General features: G+C 43.1%; 1 long non-coding RNA gene across 1 annotated transcript in view; it reads left to right on the top strand.

Moving 5' to 3' along the window:
* Positions 1-120: 120 nt before the first annotated feature.
* LOC102486958 (uncharacterized) overlaps positions 121-16,924 on the top strand; it is a 31,173-nt gene continuing 14,369 nt past the window's right edge. Inside the window, exons 1-2 of the long non-coding RNA XR_334097.3 lie at positions 121-2,068; positions 3,631-3,731. This is a non-coding gene — a long non-coding RNA (uncharacterized LOC102486958). The remainder of the gene's footprint in view (positions 2,069-3,630; positions 3,732-16,924) is intronic.

Raw genomic sequence — 16,924 nt, 5'->3', positions numbered from 1 at the left:
TTGTTTATTTTCTCGGTTGGCCGCGGCGCTGGCGCGGTGTAGAGGTTCGCGGGTGACGTGAGCGCCCCGAGTTGGGGGAGAAGACCAGAACCACCTGCTGGAGAAGGGGAGCTACGGGGGCCGGGCAGGGTCCAAACGTCTCACGTAGGCGGCGGCGCCGAGGTCTTCGGGGTCACCGGGAAGAGAAGGGCTCGCTCTGGGAGGGTGGACGCAGAGAGGCCTCCCGAGGGCGTAGGACGCCCCGCCGCGCCCCAGCGGCTCCGAGGACTCACCTGCATCGCCGAGAACACTTAGAGTGCCCTGGAGTGGCGGGGGGTGTTGGCCCGGGGCCCCAGCAACTCGGGGCTCGACCTCCTAGTTAGTGAAGTAGGGATGGGGCTGCCCGTCAAGATTGGAGTAGCAGGACCGCATCGACCTCGGTAAGGAAAAGAAAGCACACCGCTCCGTCCTCTGGAGAGCGGAGCAGCCCTCACGTTGTCTCCCTTAATGCCCGGTAGTAGTCTGACTTTACAGGCGAAGGTAGGACTTACCCAAAGCCACAGGGTTCACATGGCAGAGGCTGCCCAGCTGTACTGCTCCACATTCCGTGTGCTTTGCCCTGCATCACGTTCCCCCCCGCCAAAATCACCCTGGTGTAACTGATAGGAGACGCCACCCTCCCCTTTCTGCACCCATAAGTAAGATGCTGCAGGGTTACAGAGGGCAGTGGAAGATGTTCCTCTTCCCCTTGAAGAGTAAGGAATAAGACAGATAAAACAGCTTTAATAAAAGACAAAGCATGGTAGGTGTCACTTAAAAGTACAAAGGGCGCTGCAGAGGATCAAAGAACCGCTCATACCCGTGTTGGGGACCCGGGAATGCAAAGCATTGGGATTGACCTTGAAGGAGACAGGATTTTTACAGCTAGAGCATGAGAACATAGATGATGGCAAATCAATGAAAGTTTTGTCCCAGAAAGAGAGAAGACTCCGGGGTGTCTTGAGAAGTGGCAGAGACAAAGGAGAATGGGGCCTCAGATGTTCAATGGATGAATCTATTCAGTCTTTTGAGTTTTCATGGCTTAAAAATATTGGGGAAGAAATGGAAGATTTTTGTTCGTACTGTTGATCTCTCTGGGAAGGGATGCAGAAATCAAAGGTGGAAAAACCGACAGACTCACAATAGGCCATGTAAAAGGTAATGGTGAGTCTGACCTAAAGGGAAGGCAGGAGGAAATGAAGAGCGTGGTGAAGAGATGATGTGGAGGCAGAATCTATAGAATTTACAAATGACTGAGTAATTGGGGGTAGGAAGGGGGAAATTGGAGATTTGAGTCTCTAGATAATTACAAGAGAAAGAAAAGAGATAAGTATAAGAGAAAGAAGGAGCTGCTGCTTGAGAGAAGATGATCAGTCTGGGTTTGAACACTTACGGATTTTAAAAATTGTCAGGACAGCCAGATAGACGTAGATACTGAGAAGTTAGAAAGGTTTTGGGGGCCAGGCAGTGGCACAGTAGTAAAACATGATGCTCTGCTAGGCTGACCCACATGGAAAGGTTGGTTTACCTCTAGAGACCTCTGTGAGTATGCCAGGGACGCCTGTGTGACCATCCGCTGAGGCTAGGGGTGGTTTGTGCTGTCAAGCTCCTGTCGGGGGTGCTCTCTGACTCTTACTCAGGAAGTAATAAATAAACATTAAAAAAAAAAAGTAATAAAGCTTTTGAGATATGGCAGAGGACTGAACTAGAACATAGATTAGGAAATAGCCTAACAGTAATGTCACTGTGAATGAAAAGAGGAAAACAAAGGACAGAACTTTGAAAAACATCTTTAGAATCTTGCTACTCAAAAAGTGGTCAATGGAACAGCAGCACTGGCATGATCCAGACAGAGGTTTATTAGGAAGGCAGCATCTCAGACTCCTTCCAGGCCTGCTGAGTCAGCATCTTCCATTTACTAAGTACCCCAAGAGAGTTCCACCACATCAAAGTTTGAGAAGCTCTGATCTAGATGACAGAAGCCAATAAAAAAAAAAAAGGAGGAGGAAGTGGAAAATGAGTCAGGATAATGAAGAATCATCAAAACAAGGTAAATTGGGCTTTCATAAAAACAGGGCAGGAGGGAGTGTTGATCAAGAATATCCCAAGAGGGACCAGCAGTTAACGTAATGGCTATGTCGCTGGACTCCCATGTAGTCGACTGCGGTTTGTGTCCTGGACCCAGTAGCTTGAAACTCAGGCCAGGCGCATGTGCGTGCGTGCCCAAGATCCCGAGAGGAGAATGGAGGAGAAGGGATTGCAGCGTGGCCATCCCCCTGGGGGGTGATTTCTCGCTTCCTGTCTCTCTGTCTCTCTCTGTCTTTCTGGCGAGCGCACGTGCCCTATAGCAAAAACAAACAAACAAACAAAAACTCTCCAAAAAAAAAAAAATCCCAAGAGACCAGCAGATGATGTAATGATCACGTCACTGGAGTCACTGGACTCCCATGTAATCGACCACAGTTCGAGTTCCAGACCCAGCAGCTCAAAACACACCAGGAGTATGTGCGTGTGTGCCCAAAATCCCAAGAGGAGAATGGAAGAGAAGGGATTCCAGCATGGCCACCACCACCCCCCAAGGGGGGTGATTTCTCGCTTTCTGTCTCTGTCTCTCTGGCAAGCGCATGTGCCCTATAGCAAAAATCTCTAAAAATAAAAAACAGATGGGGCCAGCAGGTGTAATGGTGGTTAAAGACGCTGGCCTCCCACATGGCTGACTGGAGTTCAAGTCTGGGACCTGGCACCTTGCTTTCTCACCTTCTCTCTCTCTCTTTCTTTCTGTCTTTGTCTGGTCAAATTAAAACAAACAATGATAATAAATAAAGTTAAATAAAATAATTATTTTAAAAAACAGAACAAATCAGGATACCGCGAGCCACAAGAGTTTAAATGAGCAAGGAAAGAAAGTATGTTTGCATTTTTGTGAAGGCTGTTATAACTGTGTTGTTCTAACTGAAAGCACTTCCCACGTATATGGGACATACTGAACTAAGTGGATAGATTTGGTAGGAGGATAAAGTAGAAGTTCTCTTGTAGTCGCTTCTATAGATAATTTCTTAGTGAAATTAGGAGCAAGATCATCCTGGCAGACAGCTTATTGCCCATCACAGTTTAGTCTCACCCAAGACCAGCAGATGGCATAATGATTAGGTTGCTAGACTCCCATGTAGTCAACTGTGGTTCAAGTCCTGGACCTGACAGCTTAAAACTCACACCGGACGCCTGTGTATGTGTGTCCAAAATCTTGAGAGGAGAATGGAGAAGAATTGCAGTGTGGCCATCTGCTCTGGAGGGTGATTTCTCTCTCTTTCTCTCATGTTCTATGTCTGTGGTGAGCACACATGCCCTATAGCAAAAATCTCTCTCAAAAAACCAGTTTAGTCCCTCCTGTCTGAACACAGAGACTGCTTTTCTCAGCCTCTCTTTCAGTTAGTACAATGGATATAAGTCGTGGCCAATAGAACATGGCAGAAATTATGTCTGTTCCAGCCAGGCCAGGGTGCCAGAACACCTGTGCCTCCTTTGTGTGTGTGTGTGTGTGTGTGTGTGTGTGCGTGTGTGTGTGTACGTGTGTGTGTGTTTTTTCCTGTCATCTGGACCCTGGACATGCAGCTCTGAGTATGCAGATGACTACAAGCCCATGGGGTTGGCAGAGCCACAAGGAAGAAGAGGCCTGGATGGAGGAGAGGTGCCCCCTGAGCTGGAACGCCCAGGTATGTGAGCAAGATATAAATTTCTGTTGAGTTGGATTCATACTGTTTTGATGTCTGTTTGTTAAAGCAGTTTAGCCTGTTCTAGCTAATGTAATCATTTGCCAAGTGATGAGGGGAGAGAAGTGAGAAAGAGGTGAAATTGGAGTCTATGAGTGAGGGAGAGTACATTGACTAGGGAACATGGGGAGGCTTCTAGGCACCAATAAGGACCCTCTTTAAAGAGTGGTCATAAATGAGACAGTCAGTTGGCTGCACATTTTTCTCTAGTCAGATTTAGTTGCTTATGTGCAGACACTTAGTAGGCAGTTGTGGCTGTAACCAGGTCTGAGATCTGGCTGAACAAGTAATGGGAGAAAAGTGCAAAGTAATTGAGAGTAGAAGCAAAGGTGGCATTGTAATTGCAGACATGGTAAGAAGTAAGGCTATGAGAGGGTTGTGGAGGGGTGAATAGATGGTCGGGTAAGACCAGCAGTTGGCATAATGGCTATGTCGCTGGACTCCCATGTAACTGACCGTGGTTTGAGTCCCAGACCCGGTGGCTTAAACTCACGCCAGGCGCGTGTGCATGCGTGCCAAGATCCCTAGAGGAGAAAGGAGAAGGGATTGAGGCGTGGCCTTCCCCCCTGGGGGGTGATTTCTCGCTTTCTGTCTCTCTGTCTCTCTCTGTCTTTCTGGCGAGCGCATGCGCCCTATAGCAAAAACCTCTCAAAACAACACCAACAACAACAGCAACAACAGCAACAACAGCAACAACAAAAAAATCACAACATGGTCGGGTGACCACCCTATTTCTCATTAGGTTGAAGAATCATTGAAGTTTAGGCACTATCGGGAATAACCTGAAAAGACGGTTAGAGAGTAGGAGGTTTAAGATTCAAATGACAGGGGCCAGCAGATGGCATAGTGGTTAAGGTGCTGGACTCCCACATGGCCTACAGAGGTTCGAGTCCTGGACCTGGAGGCTTGAAATTCATGCTGGGAGGAGAACAGAGGAGAAGGGCTTATAGCATGGCCATCCCCCCGAGGGGTGATTTCTCACTTTCTCTCTCTGTCTCTCCAATGAGTGCACACACATTATAGCAAAAATCTCTCTCTAAAAAAAGACTCAATTTATTGGTAATGTCAGAGTGTAGGAAGTGATCATAAGAGTAAGTCCTGAGGGGGGCCGGCAGGTGGTGTGTTGGTTATGGGCGCTGGATTCCCACATGGCCAACTGCAGTTCGAGTCCCGGACCTGGCAACTTGCTTTCTCACTTTTCCTCTCTCTGTATCTCTCGCTGGTCAAATAATAATAATAATAATAATAACAATAATAATGAAAGTTTAAAAAAGAGTAAGTCCTGAGGTAACGGTGGGTATGAGAGCCTTTGAAGAGAGGAGGTCAAAGAATTGGGAAACAGTACGGGTTTTTGAATGCAACATCCACATAGTTTTACATATTTTGTCTCCTACACATGCACATACACTCCTCACAAAGAATTACCACAAGAGACAACACAGTAATGTTGGGGTAGTGAGTAGTCTTGGAGAGAGAGAGTAATTCTGGTACTAAAATTTTCAAACAATGAGGAGTTGAATTCTTTTTTTTGTGGGGGGGGAGAAGTTTTTGCTATAGGGCACATGCACTTGCCAGACAGAGAGAGACAAAGAGACAGAAAGCGAGAAATCACCCCTCGGGGGGGATGGCCACGCTGCAATCCCTTCTCCTCCATTCTCCTCTCGGGATCTTGGGCACGCACACACACGCACCCAGAGTGAGTTTTAAGCCACCAGGTCCGGGACTTGAACCGCGGTCTACTACATGGGAGTCCAGCGACATAGACATTATGCTAACTGCTTGTCCCAGGAGTTGAATTCTTTGAATTAGGATGCCCAAAGCCGTCAGTAGTTTGGTATGTTAAACTCTTGTGGATATCATGTTTTATTTGAACAGGTACTTTTAAGTTCTATGTTGTTAATGTAGGGCTTCTAATTGCATCTCTCTGACCCTCAAATTACAGACAGTAACTGCTTTGTCTTGCAGAAATGCTTATTAGTCTATATAAACCTAACGTATGCCAAGTTTACCAATTGAAATTACTGTGCTTTAACATTTGTGATAGATTATTTAATTCGACCTCCCAACATGTATCTCTAATGCATCTATAATAATGGTAGATTTGCCACAGCAAATAGTGCACAGTAAGAGTTCAAAAATTACATTGAAAACCTCAGATGCGGGACTCCCAGCAGATGGCATAATGGTTACATCACTGGACTCCCACGTAGTTGACGATGGTTCGAATCCTGGTCCCCGCAGCTTAAAACTTACACTGGGCGCATGTGCATGTGTGCCCAAGATCCCAAGAGAAGAATAGAGGAGAAGGGACTGTGGCATGGCCATCCCCCCAGGGGGTGATTTCTCACTTGCAGTCTTTCTATCCCTCTGGCAAGTGCACACACCCAATAACAAAAATCTCTCTTAAAAAAAAAAAAAACCCTCAGATGCAGCTTAAGTTGATAATAAATAGGGATTGACTAAAGACCATAGCTTCAAAAGCGACATGCCATGTTATATAGCACAGGGACTCTGGAGTCAGACCACCAGGGGCTGAGTCACAACACTTGCCTCGTGAAGTTTTGTGAGGATGACACATGTAATACATGTAACACATCCAAGCATGTTAAAGGCTGCCTAGCACACAGATGCAGCCAGTTACACTTAGGTATAGTTACTCTATTCTGTCCTTATATCTAGTTCTTATGGAATTGCTTATAATCATACTTATGTCATTTCTACTTAGAACATGCATTACATTTACGCATGTTCAGACCTAATGGTAAGGAGACTTTGGTTAAACATTGGACACACCTTTTTTTCCCCACTTACTCCAGATATGCCACTAAAATGACAGTGAAGGAATAAAAATTATATACACCTATGAAGACAAAGCAAAGAGGGAGAGAGATTCTCGTTGAAGAAGGGTGTCAACCAAACTTAGGCATGTGGGAAGCAGATGCATGATGAGGAATAACTGGCTTACCAAAGCTGAGAAAAGTTAATACCCTAACTTTTGGGAGGAGGCAGACCCAGTCAGAAATGAACTCATTCACATCACAGAATCCCATAAAGGCTCTGAAACTGGAGCTGCTATGGCTCTGAAAGCAGAGGTAGAATGGAGCTGACAGTGGAAATTCATTGTGAATGTTTTTTGTTTTGTCTTTTTGAGAGAGAGATTTTGCTACAGGGCGTGCGACCTCAGCAGAGAGATAGATAGAAAGCAAGAAATCATCCCCCCAGGGGAGGGAGGCACACCGCAATCCCTTCTCCTCCATTCTCCTCTTGGAATTTTGGGCACACACACACATACACCTGGCATCAGTTTTAAGCCGCCAAGTCTGAGACTTGAACCGTGGCTGACTATGTGGAGTCCAGTGATGTAACCATTACTCCATCTGCTGATTCCACACTGGGAATGTTTTTTAAAGAGCTGTGAGACCCTTCCTCCCCTACACGCTATTCCTTGGTGCCCAGACTCAGCAGATAGATAGCATACTTTCTGGAGAGGTTGACTTGGGGCTCTCCTAAACACCAGGCAGGGTTGAGGACAGGTATTATTCACTTCACAGAAAAGTAGAATCAAAAGGAAGTTGTGGGGGCCAGCCGGTGGTGTGATGGTTAAGGGCACTGGACTCCTACGTGGTCAACCATGGTTTGAGTCCCAGACCTGGTGGCTTGCTTTCTCACTTTCCCTCTCTTTTGTTCTGTCCCTCTCTGCTCAGAATAAAATAAATAAAGTTAAATAAAATAATTCTTTTTTTAAAAAAAGGAAGTTGTGCATAGTGGATATGAGACAGACATCCTCCCACTCACCAGCTTATTTCCAAATTCAAATTCTAGAATGCCAGGACTTTTTTATTTTATTTTATTGCTTTTTTTGCTATAGGGAGCGTGCGCTTGCCAGAAAAAGAGAGACAGAGAGACAGAAAGCAAGAAATCATCCCCCCCCCCGCCTTCCAGGGAGAATGGCCATGCTGTAGTCCCTTCTCCTCCATTCCTCTTGGGGATCTTGGGCACACATGCACATGTTCCCAGTGTGAGTTTAAGCCACCAGGTCTGGGACTCGAACCACATCACCTACATGGGAGTCCAGCAACATAGCCATTACACCATCTGCTGGTCTCCCATAGACTGCTAGGATCTTATCAGGAAATTGAAGACTTTCTCTTAGGGGAAAACCAGGTGGTCTAATGGAAAAGGCCTCCACATATTAATATTTGGTGGTCTCATAATGAGGAACACAGCTTGTTGTCCATCCCTTACAGTGAAATTCAAAGGTTGGCAAGCCCTGCTCGTACCCAAACTTTTTTTATTATTTTATTTATTTATTTTTTAATTTGACCAGAGAGAGACAGTGAGAGAGAGAAAGTGAGAAAGCAAGCCACCAGTGGACTCAAACCACTGTCTGCCATGTGGGAATCCAGTGCCCTTAACCACCATGCCACCTGCTGGCCCATTCTAATCAACTTTTTGTCACTAAATTATTTTTTCCCCAGAGATATTTGCCTTAGGGCCCATGTGCTAGTAGAGTGGGAGAGTGGAGGGTGGGGAGAAAGTGACACTGAGAGGAAAAGTGAGAAATCACCTCCCAGGGCAGATGACCACACCTCAATCCCTTCTCCTCCATTCTCCTCCTGGAATCTTGCGCACACATGCATAGGCACCCAGCGTGAGTTTCAAGCCACTGGCTCCAGGACTCAAACCACAGTTGGCCATGTGCAATCCAGCAACATAACCACTACAACATCTGTTGGGCCTGTCGCTGAATTCTTAAATGCAGGTGGCTATCCAACCACATAACTGAAAGAACCCCCTTGACATAACTGAAAGAACCCCCTTGCATAAAAGACAGAGCCTGAAGTACACAAACACAAAAAAGAAAAGAAAAGAAAAGGAATTTGTAGAAAGTAAAATCAACATAGGGAACAGGGAAATATGTCAGAATTGAAAACTCTTAAAAATTCCAACTCCCATATACTCCCATATACTCTTCTCAGGAATCTACTGGAGGGAAGTACCCCACTCCAAAAAAGAGTATAGATCAAGAAACAGGAAAACATGGGATCTGGCACATAGGAGCTCCAATAAAGGAGAAAACAGAGAATTGCCTGAATGAAAGTGAAATGGGTTCCAGGATGGCAGTTTTGTAGCAGGCCTGGGGAGCAACCAGTCTATTCTGACACTGGAGGTGGAGGGCTCCAGAAGGGGCTGTCTCAAAATAATAATAATAATAATAATGAAATGATAGGTTACCTAATGTCTTTCAACCTTATGATCAAAATTTCACAACACAGGTGAAACACACACACATGAAATGATAATATAAAAAACTAGACAACCTAAGAAAGAAGGAATTATAAACTCCAGAGAAAAAGTATTTATGGCAGACAGTTAGACTGTTTCCGAGTACCTGAGGACCAGCCGGTAGTGTAACAGTTAAGGGTTGTGCATAGAAAGCCAGATCCTGCATGGCCCAGTGCCCACAGGGGCCTGAAAAACATGCTGGGCAGGTTACATGCATGTCCCAAATCCGGATGGGATCAAGAAATGGAAGGAAAAGGACTATTGGCTTGATTATGCCCCTATGGGTGAGGAAGCATGCTCTTTCACTCTCTCCTCACCCACTCCCTGCCCCCAGCACATGTGCCCTCTGGCAATTGAAAAAAAACGAATATTTGACATCCTATTACTTCTTGGCCTTTGGCTAAGATCAAGGGAAGAATATTTGATGTTCCTCTCTGGAGAAGGATTATACTTCCCCGCCCCATTGTTGTCAGACTTGGCATCATGTATGACATTGGCCAGTGAAATCGGCGCAGATGTCAGTACGTCACCTCAGGCAGAAGCTTTAAGAGCTAGCTCAGGGCGCCCTGTCTGTGCCATACCACAGGTCAGGATCGTTCAGACGAGGGCTGCTCTGGCCATCTGAATCCCGACTAAAGACATTGTTATAGCATTACTGCAGCTGACCCCCACTGGACATGTGGCACGATTGAGAAGTAAACCTTTATTGTAAGCCAATACAATGAGAGCAGAGTCTTTGGGATTCTGTGGGTATTTGTTAATGTGGCATCATTCACTTCTCTGGACTGATAACCATGGAATGCTGGGCACATTTATACAATGGCCATTAAAATAAGATATTGAATAGTGTGTTATAAAAATATTGGGAAATTAACAGAGGCATAACGAGGCTGAAACTGAAAAACTAAGATATGGTAGTGATATCTTATTTAGAAATAAATAAAATCAATTTTTTTTTTTTTTGGTGGGGAAGGAGGATGAGGATGAGAGAGCAGGGCCTTCAGTTATTATTATGAGCCTCAAACATTTTTTTAAAAGAATTATTTTATTGAACTTTATTTATTTATTCATTTGTTTATTTCAATTTGACCAGAGAGAGACAGAGCGAGAAAGCAAGCTGCCAGGTTCAGGACTCCAACTAATGTCGGCCATGTGGGAATCCAGTGGCTTTAACCGCCATGCCACCTGTGGCCCTGAGCCTCATAAACTTTTTGAAAAGTAAAAATTAATTTATTTTAAAAAGAAAAACGAAGATCCAGCAGGTGGTGTGGTGGTTAAGGCGCTAGACTCTCACATGGCTGACCATGGTTTGAGTGTCAGACCTAGTAGCTTGAAAATCACACCAGCCATGTGTACATGTGTGCCCAAAATCCCAGGAGGAGAATAGAGGAGAAGGGACTGTGGCATGGCCATTTTTAACAACAACAAAAACCAGTTAGAGTTTTTGCTTACTAGATTGGGGGCGGCGGGATTTCTCTCTTTCTCACTTCTTTCTCTTGTGAGTGCATGCACCCTTTGGCAAAAACCTTTGAAAAAATAAAAAAGAGGGACCAGCAGTTGGCGTGATGGCTATGTCGCTGGACTGCCATTAGCTGATCACCCAGACTCGGTGGCTTAAATTCACACCCAGCACGTGTGCGTGCGTGCCCAAGATCCTGAGAGGAGAATGGAGGAGAAGGGGTTGCGGCGTGGCCATCCCCCCTGGGGGGTGATTTCTCGCTTTCTGTCTCTCTGTCTCTCTCTGTCTTTCTGGCGAGCACACGCTCCCTATAGCAAAAACCTCTCAAAAAAAAAAAATTTTAATTGTGAGAAGAGGGGAAAGGTACAGCATTAGTTTTTAATTCAGACAATTAATAGACTATTAATCATCCTACATTAAGACTGCAATGGAGCTAATTCTTTTTTAAAAATAATAATTTTTATTTAACTTTATTTATTTTACTTATTTATTTATTTTAATTTGACCAGAGAGGGACAGAGTGAAAGAAGAGAGAGAGAGAAAGTGAAAAAGCAAGCTGCCAGGTCCAGGACTCGAATCACGGTCGGCCGTGTGGATGTCCAGTGCCCTTAACCACCACGCCACTTGCCAACCCCAGAGCTAATTCTTTAGTACTTTAAAAATACTATTTTCAAGAAAATTGAATAATCTGAAGCACTAATTGTTTTTCATTCCACTACACAGCAAATGTGAATGTTGCTTTCCTCATATTTTTACTAAGCTACTTCTTTCTTCCAGTACTGTTTATATGGACTATTTATATGAAGTTATAGATCACTAACTTGAATTTGAAAAATGACCTGTATGAATATAGGATTATTATTATTTATTTTTAGGTTTTTGCTCTAGGGTGCATGTGCTCACCAGAGACAGACACAATAGAAGGGAAAGTGAGAATTACTTCCCCGGGGGAATGACCACGGGGCAGCTCCTTCTTTTCCATTCTCTTCCTGGGATCCTGGGCATGCACACATCATGCCTGGAGTGATTTTTAATCCTCCAAGTCAGGACTTGAGCCATAGTTGGCCATGTGGGGGACCAGCGCCTTAACCTCTATGCCACCTGCTGGTCATGCCTGGAGTGATTTTTAATCCTCCAAGTCAGGACTTGAGCCATAGTTGGCCATGTGGGGGACCAGCGCCTTAACCTCTATGCCACCTGCTGGGCTCTATGGAATTATTTTATGAAAGGTTATTTTATACTTTCAAAAATAATTGTTTTAAAATATACTGGGGACTAACCAATGGCCTGGTGGTTGATGTGGCTGGATCCCACATGGCTGACCGCATGGGTTGAGTCAACCTGTGACTTGAAAAACATGCCAGGTACATGTGTATGCATGCTCCAAACCCCAACAGGATGGATAAATGGAGAGTGGACTGTGGCATGGGCATCCCCCTGGAGTGTGCTTTCTCACTTTCCCTCTCCCTGTCTCTCTCTGGCAAGTGCATGTGCCTTATAGCCTAAAAAAAATAGTCTTTAAATAAGTGGCTAAAATTTTTAACAACAACAAAAACCAGTTAGAGTTTTTGCTTACTAGATTGGTTTGTATGGATAATCATTACCTAAGTTCCTTAATTTGTGGTGTTTGTAACCCAAATTTACCATCCACTTGCCAGTTGTACACACTAGCAATGAACAACCTGAAAGTGAAATTTAAAAAAATAATAATAATTCCACTTACAATAGCCTCAAAAGGAATAAAATATTTGGGAATAAATTTTACTAAAGTCTAAGACATGTACAATGAAAACCACAAAATATAGTTAAAAGAATGGAAAATGACTCTAAGGCTCACATGCCGGACCCAGCAGCTTGAAAAATACTCTAGGAGCATGTGCCGGTATGTCCAAAATCCTGAGAAGAGAGTAGAGGAAAAGAGAGTGTGTGGCCATCCCTGCTAGGAGGCGATTTCTCACTTTCCCTTTCTGTCTGTCTCTCTCCAGCAAGTGTACACGTCCTTCGGTGAAAATATAATAATAATAATAATAATAAGAGTCATAATATAGACTAATAATAATAACAACTATTATTATTATTATTGTAGAAAGATAAAGCTTGTTCATAGCATAGTGGTTAAGTTGTGTGCATCAGTAGCTGGGTCCTACATAGCTAAAAGCAGTTTAAGTCCCCCACCCGATAACTTGGGGAAAAAAATAAAAAAACAAACAAACACCGGGTACTTGTGTGTGCATGCCCAAAATCTTGATGGGAAAGAGAAATGGAGAAATAAGGATTTCCGAGTGACACTCTCCCATAGGGTGCTTTTTCTCTGTCTCTGATGAGTGCATATGCCCTCTAGCAACCACAATAACAAGGATGTAAAGGCAGCCTGTGTTGCCTGTGTTCATGGATTGGAAGACTCAATATTGTTAAGATGTCACTACTCCTCAAATTGATCTACAGGTTCAATGTAATTTTCCCCCAAATTTCAACCTCTTTTTTTTTTTTGCATAGACAATTAACTCTGAAATTTATATGAAAACTCAAGAAGCCCCAAATAATCAAAACAATATCAAAAAAGAACAAAATTCATGGATTCACACTTCCCAACTTCAAAATGTACTACAAGGGTGCGGGAATCAAGACTGTATGGTAGTGGTATAGAATAGCCTTATAGACCAATGGAAAAAATGAAGAGACCAGAAATAAACCATACATCCATGGTCAACTGGTTTCCATCAAAGGTGTGCTCAGGCAACTGGATAACTATATGTAAAAGAATGAAGTTGGTGAGCCAGTAGGTGGCATGCTGGTTAAGGCACTGGACTTCGACATGGCCCACCATAGTTCAAGTCTCAAACCTAGCAGCGTGAAACTCACACCAGGTGCATGTGCATGCATGCCCAAAATCCCAGCAGGAAAATGGAGGAGAAGGGATTGTGGCATGGCCACCCCCCAGGGGGTGATTTTTCACTTTCCCTCTCACTGTTTCTCTGGAGAACACATGCGCCCTATGGCAAAAATCTTAAAAAAAAAAAAAAAAAAAAAACCCCCCTACCCACCCCCGAATTATTTATTTATTTTAATTTGACCAGAGAGGGACAGAGTGAAAGAAGAGAGAGAGAGAAAGTGAAAAAGCAAGCTGCCAGGTCCAGGACTCGAATCACGGTCGGCCGTGTGGATGTCCAGTGCCCTTAACCACCACGCCACTTGCCAACCCCAGAGCTAATTCTTTAGTACTTTAAAAATACTATTTTCAAGAAAATTGAATAATCTGAAGCACTAATTGTTTTTCATTCCACTACACAGCAAATGTGAATGTTGCTTTCCTCCTATTTTTACTAAGCTACTTCTTTCTTCCAGTACTGTTTATATGGACTATTTATATGAAGTTATAGATCACTAACTTGAATTTGAAAAATGACCTGTATGAATATAGGATTATTATTATTTATTTTTAGGTTTTTGCTCTAGGGTGCATGTGCTCACCAGAGACAGACACAATAGAAGGGAAAGTGAGAATTACTTCCCCGGGGGAATGACCACGGGGCAGCTCCTTCTTTTCCATTCTCTTCCTGGGATCCTGGGCATGCACACATCATGCCTGGAGTGATTTTTAATCCTCCAAGTCAGGACTTGAGCCATAGTTGGCCATGTGGGGGACCAGCGCCTTAACCTCTATGCCACCTGCTGGGCTCTATGGAATTATTTTATGAAAGGTTATTTTATACTTTCAAAAATAATTGTTTTAAAATATACTGGGGACTAACCAATGGCCTGGTGGTTGATGTGGCTGGATCCCACATGGCTGACCGCATGGGTTGAGTCAACCTGTGACTTGAAAAACATGCCAGGTACATGTGTATGCATGCTCCAAACCCCAACAGGATGGATAAATGGAGAGTGGACTGTGGCATGGGCATCCCCCTGGAGTGTGCTTTCTCACTTTCCCTCTCCCTGTCTCTCTCTGGCAAGTGCATGTGCCTTATAGCCTAAAAAAAATAGTCTTTAAATAAGTGGCTAAAATTTTTAACAACAACAAAAACCAGTTAGAGTTTTTGCTTACTAGATTGGTTTGTATGGATAATCATTACCTAAGTTCCTTAATTTGTGGTGTTTGTAACCCAAATTTACCATCCACTTGCCAGTTGTACACACTAGCAATGAACAACCTGAAAGTGAAATTTAAAAAAATAATAATAATTCCACTTACAATAGCCTCAAAAGGAATAAAATATTTGGGAATAAATTTTACTAAAGTCTAAGACATGTACAATGAAAACCACAAAATATAGTTAAAAGAATGGAAAATGACTCTAAGGCTCACATGCCGGACCCAGCAGCTTGAAAAATACTCTAGGAGCATGTGCCGGTATGTCCAAAATCCTGAGAAGAGAGTAGAGGAAAAGAGAGTGTGTGGCCATCCCTGCTAGGAGGCGATTTCTCACTTTCCCTTTCTGTCTGTCTCTCTCCAGCAAGTGTACACGTCCTTCGGTGAAAATATAATAATAATAATAATAATAAGAGTCATAATATAGACTAATAATAATAACAACTATTATTATTATTATTGTAGAAAGATAAAGCTTGTTCATAGCATAGTGGTTAAGTTGTGTGCATCAGTAGCTGGGTCCTACATAGCTAAAAGCAGTTTAAGTCCCCCACCCGATAACTTGGGGAAAAAAATAAAAAAACAAACAAACACCGGGTACTTGTGTGTGCATGCCCAAAATCTTGATGGGAAAGAGAAATGGAGAAATAAGGATTTCCGAGTGACACTCTCCCATAGGGTGCTTTTTCTCTGTCTCTGATGAGTGCATATGCCCTCTAGCAACCACAATAACAAGGATGTAAAGGCAGCCTGTGTTGCCTGTGTTCATGGATTGGAAGACTCAATATTGTTAAGATGTCACTACTCCTCAAATTGATCTACAGGTTCAATGTAATTTTCCCCCAAATTTCAACCTCTTTTTTTTTTTTGCATAGACAATTAACTCTGAAATTTATATGAAAACTCAAGAAGCCCCAAATAATCAAAACAATATCAAAAAAGAACAAAATTCATGGATTCACACTTCCCAACTTCAAAATGTACTACAAGGGTGCGGGAATCAAGACTGTATGGTAGTGGTATAGAATAGCCTTATAGACCAATGGAAAAAATGAAGAGACCAGAAATAAACCATACATCCATGGTCAACTGGTTTCCATCAAAGGTGTGCTCAGGCAACTGGATAACTATATGTAAAAGAATGAAGTTGGTGAGCCAGTAGGTGGCATGCTGGTTAAGGCACTGGACTTCGACATGGCCCACCATAGTTCAAGTCTCAAACCTAGCAGCGTGAAACTCACACCAGGTGCATGTGCATGCATGCCCAAAATCCCAGCAGGAAAATGGAGGAGAAGGGATTGTGGCATGGCCACCCCCCAGGGGGTGATTTTTCACTTTCCCTCTCACTGTTTCTCTGGAGAACACATGCGCCCTATGGCAAAAATCTTAAAAAAAAAAAAAAAAGCCCTCTACCTCACACCGTATACAAAAATTAATTCAAGATGGATCAAAGACCCATATATAAAACTTAAAATTCTTACTAAAAAAGGTGTAAATCTACATGATCTTATATTAGACATTGACTTCTTAGATATTGCAATAAGAGCATAAACAACCAAAGGAAAAATATATAAATAAAATAGGTAAAACAAAATACATAAAAAGACACATATATAAATCAAAAATAAAAACTTTCACAATGCAAAGAACACCATCAAGAAAGTGAAAAGATAAATCATTTCAAAGAGGGCTTCTGGGGCTGTGAAACCAAAAACTCTTTTTTAAATATTATTTCTTTAATTTTATTTGTTATTATTACTTTTTAAAATTTCACTAGAGACAGAGAGAGCAGGAGAAGGAGAAAGTGAGAAAGCAAGCTGCCATGTGGGAGCCTAGCACCTTAACCACTGTGCCACCTGCCAACCCTGAAACCAAGGACTCTTAATGCTGTGATCAAAGAGAGAAGTTCTCCATAGGATGCCATAGTCATTCAGTAGTGCTATGTATTCCTGAGGAGATATAAGGTTCAGCACTCCTCTCATAATCATGATTAGTGATGTGGGAAAGTAGTTAAATGTATTAATTTTAGAGAGAGAAAAAGAGATAAAGTGAAAAGAACCCTGAGAATGGGAAAAAATTTGTAATTCATATCTCTAACAAGGTACTTGTATCTAGAATACATGAAGAACTCTTACAACTCAACAGTGAAAAGACAATTCAATTTAAAACAGGCAAAGGATGTTTTTTTTTTTTGGAGAGGTTTTTGCTATAGGGCGCATGCGCTCACCAGACAGACAGAGACAGAGAGACAGAAAGCGAGAAATCACCCCCCGGGGGGATGGCCACGCGGCAATCCCT

This window comes from Tupaia chinensis, unplaced genomic scaffold (assembly GCF_000334495.1).
Source record: "Tupaia chinensis unplaced genomic scaffold, TupChi_1.0 Scaffold000147_1, whole genome shotgun sequence".
Taxonomy (NCBI): domain Eukaryota; kingdom Metazoa; phylum Chordata; class Mammalia; order Scandentia; family Tupaiidae; genus Tupaia; species Tupaia belangeri.
The sequence above is the reverse complement of the archived record's forward strand: the minus strand, read 5'-3'. Positions and strand labels throughout refer to the sequence as shown.